The sequence below is a fragment of the Helianthus annuus genome, chromosome 12, assembly GCF_002127325.2.
Source record: "Helianthus annuus cultivar XRQ/B chromosome 12, HanXRQr2.0-SUNRISE, whole genome shotgun sequence".
Classification (NCBI taxonomy): Eukaryota; Viridiplantae; Streptophyta; class Magnoliopsida; order Asterales; family Asteraceae; genus Helianthus; species Helianthus annuus.
The window spans coordinates 100,117,588-100,131,097 of NC_035444.2; the positions used below are offsets into that span (position 1 = coordinate 100,117,588).

Here is a 13,510-nt window from a genome sequence, read left to right on the forward strand (position 1 = left end):
ACCTTTTTAAATTATATAAAAATATAGTTAAATTCATCTTTAATACCTGATAACCCTTTAATTCAAATCTATCACAAACTTCTCATCAGACCTGCATATAAATCGATACATGCTAATTAATCAAATCCAAAAACAATAAACTTTAGACTATTTCACAATTGGGCATTCACTCTTTATTCATTGCATCTGATAGGATATTAAACACAAAAAATAATTACATATATATCCACATACATTAAACAAAGAACTATATTAGGTTGAAGTTTAAAAATCCAATGACCTCCTAATATCGGTGGCCCATACAAGTTTAGTATATATAATCACTCAACCCCCCCCCCCTTTAAAAATATATATATATATATATATATATAATCCTTCTACACTTCTTCCATGGTGTATGCAAGTGACTTGATGAATCAATTCAAAGAGAAACATACACTATGAAACCATTTGTCTACATACATGGGTAACATTGACAATAACAATTAGTATACCATTTTATGAAACATACCCTATTGCGTCATCTAATCTATAAGCTATTTGTATCACTATTTTAAGCAAACAACATCTACATATGCCGCCATTGCGTTTGTTAAATTGTGGAGACCACTGTGTTTTTAACACTCACTCAGACATTTGATCAAACACTTGGTAGGCATTCACTCAACATACTATATAAAACCTATATTTTGTTGTTCAATAGCCATTTATAGAAAAATATATACCTAATATCCACTACTACTTCAGGTGGATCCCTCTCAAGACCTGAAAATAGTACATCAAAGTTTTTAGTTAAACTTTAGAAGTTTCAAATGTTAGATTTTCAGTTGCTTCAATACTTGAAACCTTGGCCACAAATGAAGTACCCTAATAAATAAGAACGAGGCATGTGTTAAAATGCACGAACATAGAAATTCATATTCGAAACCTAATTATAGTTGTAGAAAAAAAAAATACGATAAATTACCAAAATGTCATCGCTGAGCCACTGCCGCTGAGATGATGCTGTCGTTAAATGTGGTAGAGAACAAAAGCGGGATGATAAATCTATCATTTGGGGAGGATCAGAAACGATAAACAACAGAGTAAGGAATGTAGGGGTAGGGTTGAAAATTTCAAATTTGAGGGAGGAAAGGGAACTTGGGGCGGGAAGTTAGAGCGGTGAAAATTTTAATTCTTAATGTTTAAGTGCCACATGATGGAAAAATAAAGGTTTATCGAAAAATAAAATGTTTAATTCATAAAATTAAATAGTTTAAGTATACTATAAAACGATAAAATTAATTTAAGGTGTAAGGAGTGGTTAAACACTTTGGAGTGGCAAACTAAAAAACCGACCGATCAGAGCGCGTCATGTCAATCAGTCAAAAGTGTTTAAACTTTGGTGAAAAGTGTTGGCAATGGTTTAGACATTTGGTGAAGTAGTAAACTAATTTAAAAAAAAAGTGTGATTGGTTGAGATAGAAATGGACCCCACCCACAATACCCCCTCTCTCTCAATCATCTTCTCCCCGAATCGGCATGCTGTCCCCGATCGTGTTGACTTGCCGCGTCGGCATCGGGTCGGCGGCGGTGTTTGCCGATCGGCAAACCCGTTTGCCACCCTTTACCGACTACCACACCGTATACCCTTATAGAAAATATAAAAAATAAAATTAGTTTACAGAAAATAATATTTTTGAAAACTAATCAAATGGGAGTTGGATATATTTACGATTAGCATTATAAGAAATTCAATAAATTTGTTATTATTTTACTTTCATTTAACACGTTTAGATTTCGTGATGGGTTTGTTTCAAAATTAAAAATTGTTTATTTAATAACACCACGGTGATTAAGTGTCCTATAAAGTTTAAAGTTATAAGACCCAAGTGTCAAATGTCCTATTAAGTTAATTTCTAATATGACTTCGACTAGAAAGGATCCCATAACATTGAACATTTATGACTTAACTACAACGTGTCCTATTAAGTTATGTTATAATAGGACCCCAGATGATCAAGTGTCCTAATACAGTTTCACATAATGGGACACAAACAATTAAATGTCTTATAAAGTACTTTATTAGGATCTACATTTTAAGTGTCCTATTAAATTATATGATAATAGGACCCCAAAAAATCATCCGTCCTATTAAATAGTTTTTTAGGACACCGGTTTAGTTGACTATATTATAAAAGGACCCCAAAAGTTCATTAGTCCTATTAAATAGTTTTTTATGACCCTCTTTTACAAGCGTCTCACAGAAAAGGTCCTAAAAAGCTATTTTTGTTGTAGTGTATACACTCATTTGGACACTAAGTTTTAAAGTGTTTTCATGGGTCCTAATGTGCCCATTAGAATCACAAACGAGAAATAAAGAACAAAGATAATATAACTTATATTCACGACGTATCAACATCAAGAATTCGGTTATGTTTATATTTATATGTTATATAGTATGTCTAATATTAAGTCCGTTATACACTATCATAGAGTTCATGGAAGTCAAGCATGTGAGATATAAACACCTCATTGTATGATTCACCACTACACAACTCATCACAAGGATGATTCGGAGGGTCATGAATAACAAGAAATAAAAGAAACTAATTAATACTTTATCAAGTATCCAGTAAGTCTAAACTCGGGTGAACCACCACAACATGGAAAGAGTTATCTAAGTGTTGGAGGTTAGACGTGGTTATGTAACTTTGAAACTAGAAAGCTACTTGAGTTAATCAAATAAATCATCAAGTGAGGTGTGGAACAAGATAGGATAGCCAAAGCATCCAAATTTCACACTTGCATCAAATATAAGTCTTGCCATATGAACTATGGTAGACTTATGTCACTTCAACACTTGTGGGTTGTCAAACCCTATTAAAAAATAAAGTTTAGAGTGTTTGCACCTCTAAACTCATAAGAATCAGCCATACACAAGCACTATAACCATGGACATGACTAGAGGCAAGGTAGGTACAAGATTCATGTAAGAAAGTATGAGTTTAATAAAGTTTAAAGTATAATCTTCCAAAACAGAAAGTTTGGACCTCAAAATGGTGATGTTCCACCTTGGTTTACCGTGGTGAACCTGTGGAAACACTCCTAGAGGTGTTCCAAGTTTTGAAGGGGAAGATGAAGTGAAGAAAAGATGAAGAAAGTGAAGAAAAGTGCTCACTTTGTCACTTAGAATAATCTGCCAAAACTAGTATTTCCAGCTGAATTGAGAGCATTTTGAGAGTGTAAATGAGTTGGAAAAGTGAAAATGAGTGTTAGGAGGCTTGTTTATATAGTGGAGGATTAGGGTTTGGTGTTAAATGAAGATTAGAAGTGATTAGGTGAGAAATATGGTTAAAAGTTGGCCAATCTCGTGACCAGAAACAACTTTTTGTGGATTCAGGAGCTAGACGCCCCGTGAAGGTAGGGGGAGGCTACGCATACCGCCACGCCCCTTATTAGGAAACTTTCATCTTTCGTCACTTTTAGTCCCTGAAATTTGGTTCTTGCATATTTTGAGGTATCTCTTGTGTTTTGAACATATAACTAAGTATGTAATACATATGAATGGGTAGATTATGTATTGTGAATCTCTAATTAAGTAATTGCATGTATAAAGTGTATTAAATACGTATTTATGATCGTTTGCGTGTAAAATAAGTATGTGTTTACGTGAACGATGGACAAGTACCAAACAAGTGAATAAGGTAAATGTAAAACAAAGGCATATAATTTAAATAAAATAACCAAGTTTTGTTACAATTAAAGCATCGGATTATAATGATTAGCAACGGAATATGATTACGAAAGAATACGATTTCTCATAAATGGAATACAAGGCCAGCTTTCTAAATAAAGAAAGTTATAAAATGTGAGGCGTTACAGTCTCCCCTCCTTTAGGAAATTTCGTCCCGAAATTTATTCAAGAGGAAGACTTTGTAAAAAGACGTTTTGGCTAAAATGATTGGCTAAGTCGAGATCTCAAAGTTTGAAGCATGTTGAGAATGTATGGGAACTTTGATGATCCAAGGAATAAATTTGCAAAAGTAGTTCGTTTAACTAAGGTGATTTGAGGAATTAACCAAAGTGAGTTTGATTAGATTTGAATAACTTGATAGGGCAGTATTTTGAAATATGTTACCTAAGAAGAAAAGCTTTGGTATAAAATAAAGTGTATTTTGATGAAAAGTGTGACTCACATCGTAGGTTGTAAGAAAGTTTATCGGTTTTAAAGAGCATCAGTAGAATCGCATGTTTGTAGAGGTGAGAAACGAGAAAGTTAAGCCTTTATTAAAAGTTCTGGGGGTAACGACCGACTGAGTAAGTTTATGCGTAAATAAGAATGGAAAATAGTTTTAAAACAAGGAAGTATTTTAGGGTTTGAGTGTTAAATCGATTTATTGTAAATAAGGTTTGTAAAAAATTAAAGAATAATTGGGAACATTTGTGGTTCGAGAGTGAACGAACGATCCAGTAGATGAATGCAAGGATAGGAATGGTATGATCATTTAGATATAATGTGAATATGAGTGTCGAGGATGAGGTCTCGTCATGGATAATATGATCGTTTAGCAGTGCGTTTTGTGAGTTGTTAAAGTTTGTGTATCGTGTCTAAATAAAGTCTGCAAAACACCGAATTTCTCATGGCACGTTTTACGAAAGTTTGGTAATATGGTGAAAACACTTATATATAGGAAGTACCAGCGGCGTATCCACCATGTTTTAACCATGTTACAACCATTTCGTTATTCGGTGTCATGTTACGTTCCGTGTCTTACCATACACAGTAGGACACCCAATGATTCTCATGCGCCTACCATTATAATCCCGTGTGCACCCGTGATTATATTGGTCGTCACATGATCCACATAATGTGTACTAGTTGTGTATGAGTCAGGGTATACAGTAACTTGAAAATAAGAATGTGTTCATATAAGAATGTAGCATGTATGCATGATTATGTTTAAGTATGTATGAGACCAACGTAAGTGAACCCCTCGGATTACACACACGTGTATGTTCGAATTTATCAAAGAGTTTTAGTAAAACGATCGTATGATATCTATAACATTTTATAAGCATGTGAGAAAAAGTTGGTTTGATTTCCGATTTAGAATAAAAGTCTTTAGTATAATGATATAATGTGAGCGTGTTTTAGTGATTAGGTCGAGTATGAAGTTCGTGGGCAAGAGATCCATAAGACCGATTAAGTTGATAGGTAGCGTTTCATAAAATTTTGAGAATCAGGTAATAAAACGTTTAAGGTATAATTAGAAGTTTTGTGTATGGGATTTATGTAAAATAGGTTACAGGGTAAGAAAATACGTTTGATAAAACAATGAATTGTGAAATTTTTCATAAGTAAGGATTTGGCAAGATGATAAACGATTTAGGTATAAAATTTGATTGTGTGGTTGACATAATAATGTCACTTTAAAAGGAAAGTTTGGTACGATCACCAAGGTAAGGGAATCACCCCTAGTTCGTTGGTGAGGTCGTTTTAAGAAGGGAAGGAGTGGAGCTAATCGTCAAGGTAAGGAATTCACTCCTATCTTGATGATAGGCCTCCATCTTGGGATTACGAGTAATGTAAATCTTGTTGGTGACGTTTTCAAAATCATGCATGTGAATAACGTATAAATGTATGAAAAAGATTTAGTATGATGTGTGTGTAATCATGGTGAAAATAATTTGAATTTTGAAAAGGAAATGTTTGGATCGTGATGAGCATAAAGTTGATACTAGTAAAATGGAGGTTTTGATTAAAACCTGGATTATTCCAAAACGGAACTGTGAGGACCGTGTTTGGGTCTTGAACACTCTAACCGGAATCTAACACCTACTTGCAAGTGTGGAATCCATGAAATAGGTTCAGAGAATCACTGAGATACCGTGCAAAGATTGTTTCATTAATATAGAAAGAAGTAACAGATCCTGGAAACAATCGGACAAAGTTTCCCCTCTGTTTTCCAAAATTTATCTAAAACTAGACCCAACACCCCTATATATAAGGAGTGCCCATCCGCCCGAAACTGCTAATGCCCATCCGTCCGGATGGGGTTATGTCCATTCGTCCGGATGGGCTTCCATACATTACAAAACCTAAGTTTCGGTACGGATATCATTCTAAACATACAATAATCAATACTAAGACACAAAACAAGATAAACAAAGACTCAATACAAGACGGAAGCTACAGACATAGTGCATTCACAGACTCCCCATTGGATGTAGCTGTAGTCGTCTTCCTGTATAGTCTTCATTATCCCTTCTTGCTGTATCTTCTTTCTGCTTCCTTTGCCTCTCTGCTTCCCTCTGTGCCAACTTTTCTTGACGCTCGAGTCTTCCTTTTGTCATCCACCATTCACGATATTCCTTGCAACCATCAAAGAACTTTGACCATCTAGGAATTTTTCTTTCTTCCTTTTCAATCGGTGTTTGATCAGTTTAAATTGGCCCTAATCCCAATCTCCACTTTGCTCTTTTTACAGCATCAGCCATTTTCTGATTCATTCTTTTATTTTATTATGACGCTTTTCTTTCAAAAATTCTTCGAGCTCGAGATCTCTCCAGTTAGACTTCCAATAGTGGCCTGAGTTGATATCTTTTTTAAAGCATACAGTCACCAACTTTTGATATTGCAGTGCTTGTTCTTTGTCAGTTTCGTAGAGCATAATCTTGTTGAAGAACAAACACTCAATGTCTTTCTTCGAGCAGTTGACCAACCACATTGGATCTAGCACTCGAATACGTCTCCAAACAAAGTTTTCGTCTCGCAAAGCTATCACCACTTGACATGTTTTAGGATCATATGCCCAACCTTTGAAATCTATATGAAAATCTTGTTCCATTTCCTTCAAGGGCATAGTCTTCATGCATCGTGGTCGTTTAACATGCAGCGTGATATCTTTTTCACCTGTTGCTGGGTCAATCTTAATTGTACGCTTTGGATACTGCGGCTTCCATTCTGGAAAGTTTGCTCTAGCTTGACCACAGATGTAGTACCAAAGCTTCTGTTCGTGATGTCTTACTTTAGGGCCCCATAGACATTGTTGGCTATTCTTCGTCTTCACCAACTCTTCCACGTCCCACCAGGGCAGTGTCTTTAAATATTTGATAAATTTGAAGTATTGAACTCCAAATTCTCGTTTGATGTTGTATACTTTCAAATCTTCAAGATAACCCCATGATAAGATATCTCCAAGAGATTGATCAGAATGTCTCGTGAAAAACTTTAATGGTCTTTTAAACTTTCTTTCCTCCACCATTGGCTTAAACAATTTCTTTCTTTCTTCTTGAAGTTCTTCTCTTGTTAATGTTTTAAGGACACCATCAGTGTTTATCTTTTCAGCTACCTTTCTTTTCAACTCATCTTCATTATGAGTTCTGAGTAACTCGACGAAGGTAGGGAAATCTTCAGAATCTTTGCTGGAATAGTGAAATGGCACATCTTGATCAGATTCTGAGTCATCTTCCACGACTACCTCATTGAAGTTATCCGCTTCATCAACCATCTTAAATACATATTCACCAATAGGAGCATATTCAATATCTTTTTCAAAATCGAAATTGAAGTTTTCATCATTCAAACCCAATGCCTCCATCATGGTCTCTCTCGTCCAATTCTCCACTAACTCTCCCTCTTCGACATCATGACTCATATAAATCACTTTGGGAGTAGACGAGAATAAGTTGACAGGATCAACGTGTTTAGTGCCTGAGGAAGACTCCCCTTGAGGATGTACTTCCTCATGTTCTACATTCTGTGTATCATCCAGAAAATCATTCAACTGATGAGCACCACATGGTCTAACAATCAATGTACCACCATTTCCACTTTGATCATCATCATGATCATCATCATCATGATCATCATCATCATGATCATGATCATCATCATCATCTCCATCATCATCACTACTATGATAATCGTCAATGTCTTTGTACATATCTTTTAACTCTTCATCCTCTTCATCATCACCTTCTTCTTCGTCTTTTTCATCATCATTCTTTAACTTTGACTTACGACGTTCAACCTCTTTATGCCTTTTAATATCTTCTATGCTATAAGGAACATCCACTGGCGAACCTACAAGAGTGAACTATTGAGCAAGGACAATAGACATATCAGCATTATCACCAGCATTACTTGTTTCTTGATCTTTTAGGCTCGACGATTCTAAAACTTCTTCAACTGCTATGCCTTTTGCTTTGTCTTTTGCAGCATTAGCAGCTTGTTATGCATCTCTTTCTTCTCTTTCCATCCTCCGAGCCTCAGCTCTTCGGATTCCGATTTAATCATATTCAGCTTGCACATTCAGACGCAACTTGTCTTCAATTACTGCATATAGCATCTCGATCTACTTTGACTTATTTTCTTTATCTGCTTTCAGATCTTCTAACACTTTCTGTACAATCTCATTTTCTGCACTTAAAGATGCATTAGAATAATTTAAATCTACGTTAGTTGTTAATAATTCGTCAATCATTTCATTCAGTGCATTGTTGCCGGCCTAAAGATCTTCAATTTTCTCGTTCATCGCCAGAACTTCATTTTTTAGTACAACATTCCCGGCCTCAACATTCTTGAGCTTTTCTTCTATAGCCTTAAGCTTTTCATCAAACACTTTCATCTTTGCATTAATTTCTGCTTTAGATTTCTCCAACTCCGCAACTCTTTTAGCTACTGCATCAACTCTTTCATCCTTGAAGAACGGTATATCTCCAATGTCTTCTAAACGTGTAGGACCAGCACCAAGGTTATCAGGAATATCTGGAAAACTAAGCCCCGAACCTTGTTGTCTTGGAGTTGTGACTTTCTTTGTTGTAGATCCTGGTTCTTCAATGTTTTGTGGTTGCCAAGGAGGAGTAATATGAACTTCAGTTTGAACATGAATAGATTCCTGTCTTGGTGACGTTGGAGGTGTAGCTATAGGAACTTCAGCTTGAAACACCGGTACCTCTACTGCAACACTTTCAACTCTTTCAACAGGAACTTGCACAGATTTACCAGATGTTGCTTTAACAGCCTTAGCTGTAGTCTTTCTAATCTTGTGCTTCCTCAGAATATCTTTTGTAGGTTGAGAAGTACGCTTCAATCTTCCTCTGCCTTTCGTTATCTTTTCAATAGATGAAGGAACATATGAAGCATCTTCATCGTCACTTTCTTTCTCTTTCTAGACGGCCCTGCTTTTCTACCTCGTTTTTCATTGTGGCTTGTAGTAGGTGCAATCTGTGTAAGATCTATATTGCTTTCTGTCTCACTGGAATCGGTGCGAACTACACCTTCAACTAAAGTTTCATCAACAGTTTCAACATTCTCTCCACCTGCCTTTTCACCACCAGCTTCACCACTAGCTTTCTCAGCATTCTGAGCTTTTTCAGCAGCATCAGTATCAGCTATGATCTGTTCAATTTCCTTATAGAAAATCTCATTATCACCACCTACAACATTATCACCACCATGTTGAGCTTCATCCCTCGATGGCTCATCTACAAGATGTGGTGTCGTTGGAGTTTTCTTCTTCTTTGGAATTCTCTTTGCTGCTGCTTTTGGTGTTGATGCTTTTGGAGTTGTCTGTGTGGGGGTTCTCCTTTTCTTTTTCTTTTTATCATCAACTTTTACCCACCATCTAGACCTCTTAGGCTCAAACAAGCTCATCTTTTCGGTTTCAGTTCCTGAATCGCTGTTATCATGTCCCCATTTATCATCAGCTGGAGCTTCATAGTCAGACTTTGCGATTGCAGCAAACTTCTTTCTAGATGGAGGCTCTGTTGGTTGACCTCTGTAAACATTCAACCTCCTCAATGTTTCATTATCCATGTGATGTAGAACCAATTCATCGTCTTCTTCTTTTGGCAAGTTGGCAATTTGATCATCTTGAAGCATCTGGACGAACCTTGGATATTGCAAGAACTTCTCGCCTTTAATGTTGTCTAACATGTGGATGAAGATCATTTGTGAGATGTTATATGGCCTGTTCAAGATCAAACAAGTTATAATGTTCATGACATAATCAACAGATTCGTCATATCCACCCTTCCTGTGACCCAAAGCATGTACCACAGAGTGTATAAGAAACTTGTAAGGCTTTGAAAGCTTAGATTTGTGATAAGTAGGGTCATTGACAAAGCCTGTATATCCCATCCTGAACCACAGTCCTTTACACAATCTCTCAGGAACATGTATGGGATCTTCATCTTTATCGTTCAGTTCCAACACGCTCCTGATATCGCCAACTATGATCTTTACAGCAACATCTATATCTTTGTGATTTTCATCTTTCATTTTCACTGTAGAATAGATCGCTTTATCTTCCTCAACATAGTGTGCAGCATTCCAAAACACCGTGACATGTGATTTGTAACATTTGTGCATGTCAGTCAACGCCTTTCGTATTCTGATATCCTCGATAAACTTCAAAATATCCACAAACGGACCCATTTTTAAAAGCGTTTTGTCCAATGTACAACATATGTTGTGCTTCTCTTTGAAATTCGAATTCTTTTCCTGCACATAAAATACATGTCATAAACCATTGTACGTAGATCGAGAAAAATATAACATTGAAAATTTATCTAACACTTGAACGTTTACAATTTTCACCCGGATGCACAACGTCCGAATGGACAGTTTCCAAATGGACATATTCATGGATGGCCAATTGAACACCGGATGAGTATCATTTTACCGGATGAACATATTATCAACTCAAGTTTTACGGATGGACATTTAACACTTTATACATTAACAGTTCTACTAGATTTAACGGATGAACTCAACAATTCATGAACTGTTCTAATCATTTCAAGTTCAACCGTTCGGATGGACTCCATCCTTTAATAACGGATGGCCACCAATCTCTAAACACTCCTTGTTGAAGCGAGTGATAAAATCTTCCAAACCTTAGTTATCGCGCCGCCAGATATTCATGAATTCAGATGTATCGCGCTTGTATCGTCTTTGCTGGCTGAAGTGGGCCAAGAAATGTTCTTGGAAATCAATCCATGATTTGATTCTTCCTATGGGGAGACTGTCGAACCACGCGCGGGACGCCCCTGTAAGTGTTTGAACAGAAAGATGGCACCACACGGGCATGGTCCATCCACCAACTACGCCAACACTTGTAAAAAGCTGAATATGATCATCCAGATCAGTTAGACCATTGAACTTACCCACAGTTTGTGGAAGTTTTACCTTCTCCAATGGAGCAAAAGCAATGCTCCAGATGAATTTTGAGTGCTCAGCTGCTGCTGCTGGCCGATAAACGAGGTTGAAGTCATGTTCTGCAGCTTCGTTGTAGGTGATGCGCGTCCTTGGCTTGTACGATTCATGGTTCTTCTACAGACGATTGAAAACTGAAGAGCTTACTTCTTGTTGGTAAGTGGAGTCGTTCTTATCAGTGTTCTTCTCCCATTCGTCATTGATGTTGTCGGCCCGAGCCGGCTACTCAGTGGACGTCTTTACACATGAGAGGGAGTTTCATGATAACTATCGGTTTCATCGAAAGTGTCGCGCGTATCGTGCGCACTTTGTCTCCTTAATGATGAGGGCCTCTCATGTTGTTGCCTCAGTACGCGCTCTTGAGGAGGTGTCTAATACGTCCCCTGCTTTGGCGCAGGAGCTGCCATAACAGATGGTTCCGTCTGCGTCTGAAGGATTGTTTGTTGCGCGCTCAACTGCGCGTATATGATATTCACGGTTGCCTAACGTTTTTCATACTAGGAGGCGAGTGTCTCCCCTTCTGGTAGGCCTAACAGCGAAGTTACGTTCGATGGTGCTGGAGTTGACGGGCCAGCGCCGTGACTTGTTAGGGTTACCGTATGGGTGGTGTGAACACCACTTGCGTGGACGACCCCAACGTTTGTAGCTTCCCCCTCAGTGAACTCGTCAGTAGGTAGGTTTTGGACGTGCAAGCCAGCTACTCAGTGTACGTCTTTGCACATGAGAGGGAGTTTCATGATAACTATCAGTTTCATCGTAAGTGTCGCGCGTATCATGCACACTTTGTCTCCTTAATGATGAGGGACTCTCATGTTGTTGCCTCAGTATGCGCTCTTGAGGAGGTGTTTAATACGTCCCTTGCCTTGGCGCAAGAGTTGCCACAAGAGATGGTTCCGTCTGCGTCTGAAGGATTGTTTGTTGCGCGCTCAACTGCGCGTATATGATATTCAAGGTTGCCTGACTTTTTGTATACTAGGAGGCGAGTGTCTCCCCTTCTGGTAGGCCTAACAGCGCAGATACGTTCGATGGTGCTGGAGTTGACGGGCCAGCGCCGTGACTTGTTGGGGTTACCGTATGGGTGGTGTGAACACCACTTGCGTGGACGACCCCAATGTTTGTAGCTTCCCCCTCAATGAACTCGTCAGTAGGTAGGTTTTGGATGTGCAAGATTGTGACAACTCTCATAATTACATGTATCCATACGATTAATTAATATTATATTGTGCTTACTGATCGTACAGAAAATTGACTAAATGGTTCTGAATGTTTTCTTAAGTGTTGGGAATTAAAAGCGTTAATAAAAGTTACATAAAAGACACTATACGGAACAACTTAGCACTTTAACGAACCGGTATCTAACCGAACAACCGGACGTTACCCGGGACACCAAAATATTGCAAGAAACATTGTTTAATTATTTCTTGGCTAGTTATGATCCCCGTACACCATAACACCCACTAGATATCTACTAACTAAAACATGTAACCTTATACTTGGATTTGAACTATTATTTACCCACTTACTATTGCAAGTTACACTTAACCCCCCCCCCCCCCCCCCCCCCCGAATCAAAATTCACGGCCCCATGTGGAGGACCCCACTCAAAGATTTTGTTGATTATTTTATTCTAATCTTGCTTGTAATCTTGAGCAAAATATTTTAAGAATCTCTGTATGTATGATTCCCAAGACACTAAATCATTGCATATCATTTCATATCTTCTCAAAGATCACACCACCTCCCTCACTCTCTCCTCTCCCTCTCGGCTCCCTCTATAACCGCCACCATCACCACCTTATCACCACCATCTTCATCCAATTTCAAGCTCCTTTCATGTGTTAGAAGATGCTTTGTGAAGCTTGAAGCTTGTGGATCACTAAGGAGCTCACTTACTTGCTTTTTCTCACATCATCTTCATCATCTTTTTCACTAGAGATCTCCCCTAGCCTTTGAGCTAGTTGTAAGTTCTTGATTAACCTAGTTTACCTCTACTTTAATGGTTAAAAGATATAATAGGATGAAATAATGCTAGTCTTGTTTATGTTGATGATGGTTACTTGATGAAAACTTGTACTCTTGAAATCTATTATGAACAATGGTACTTGACATGATAAATCTAAGCTAAATAAACAATAACATGCTGCAAGTGATGTTAAAAGTTGTTGTTGATCACTAGACATGTTAACGAAACAAATAGAACTTGCGTTAGAGCACTATAAGTTGAAAACAGGAAGCTGTCAAACTATTACAGCCGCCTTCAGTCGGCTGTAACCGGGTCATAACTTAACGAAAAATTGATTTTCTTGA

General features: G+C 37.6%; 1 long non-coding RNA gene across 1 annotated transcript; it reads right to left on the bottom strand.

The window, feature by feature from the left end:
• Positions 1 to 412: 412 nt before the first annotated feature.
• LOC110895889 lies at positions 413 to 1,189 on the bottom strand. The gene is made up of 2 exons (XR_002567432.2): positions 968 to 1,189; positions 413 to 867 (listed from the first exon to the last, which is right to left on the bottom strand). It is a non-coding gene; the product is annotated as an uncharacterized LOC110895889 (long non-coding RNA).
• Positions 1,190 to 13,510: the final 12,321 nt, after the last annotated feature.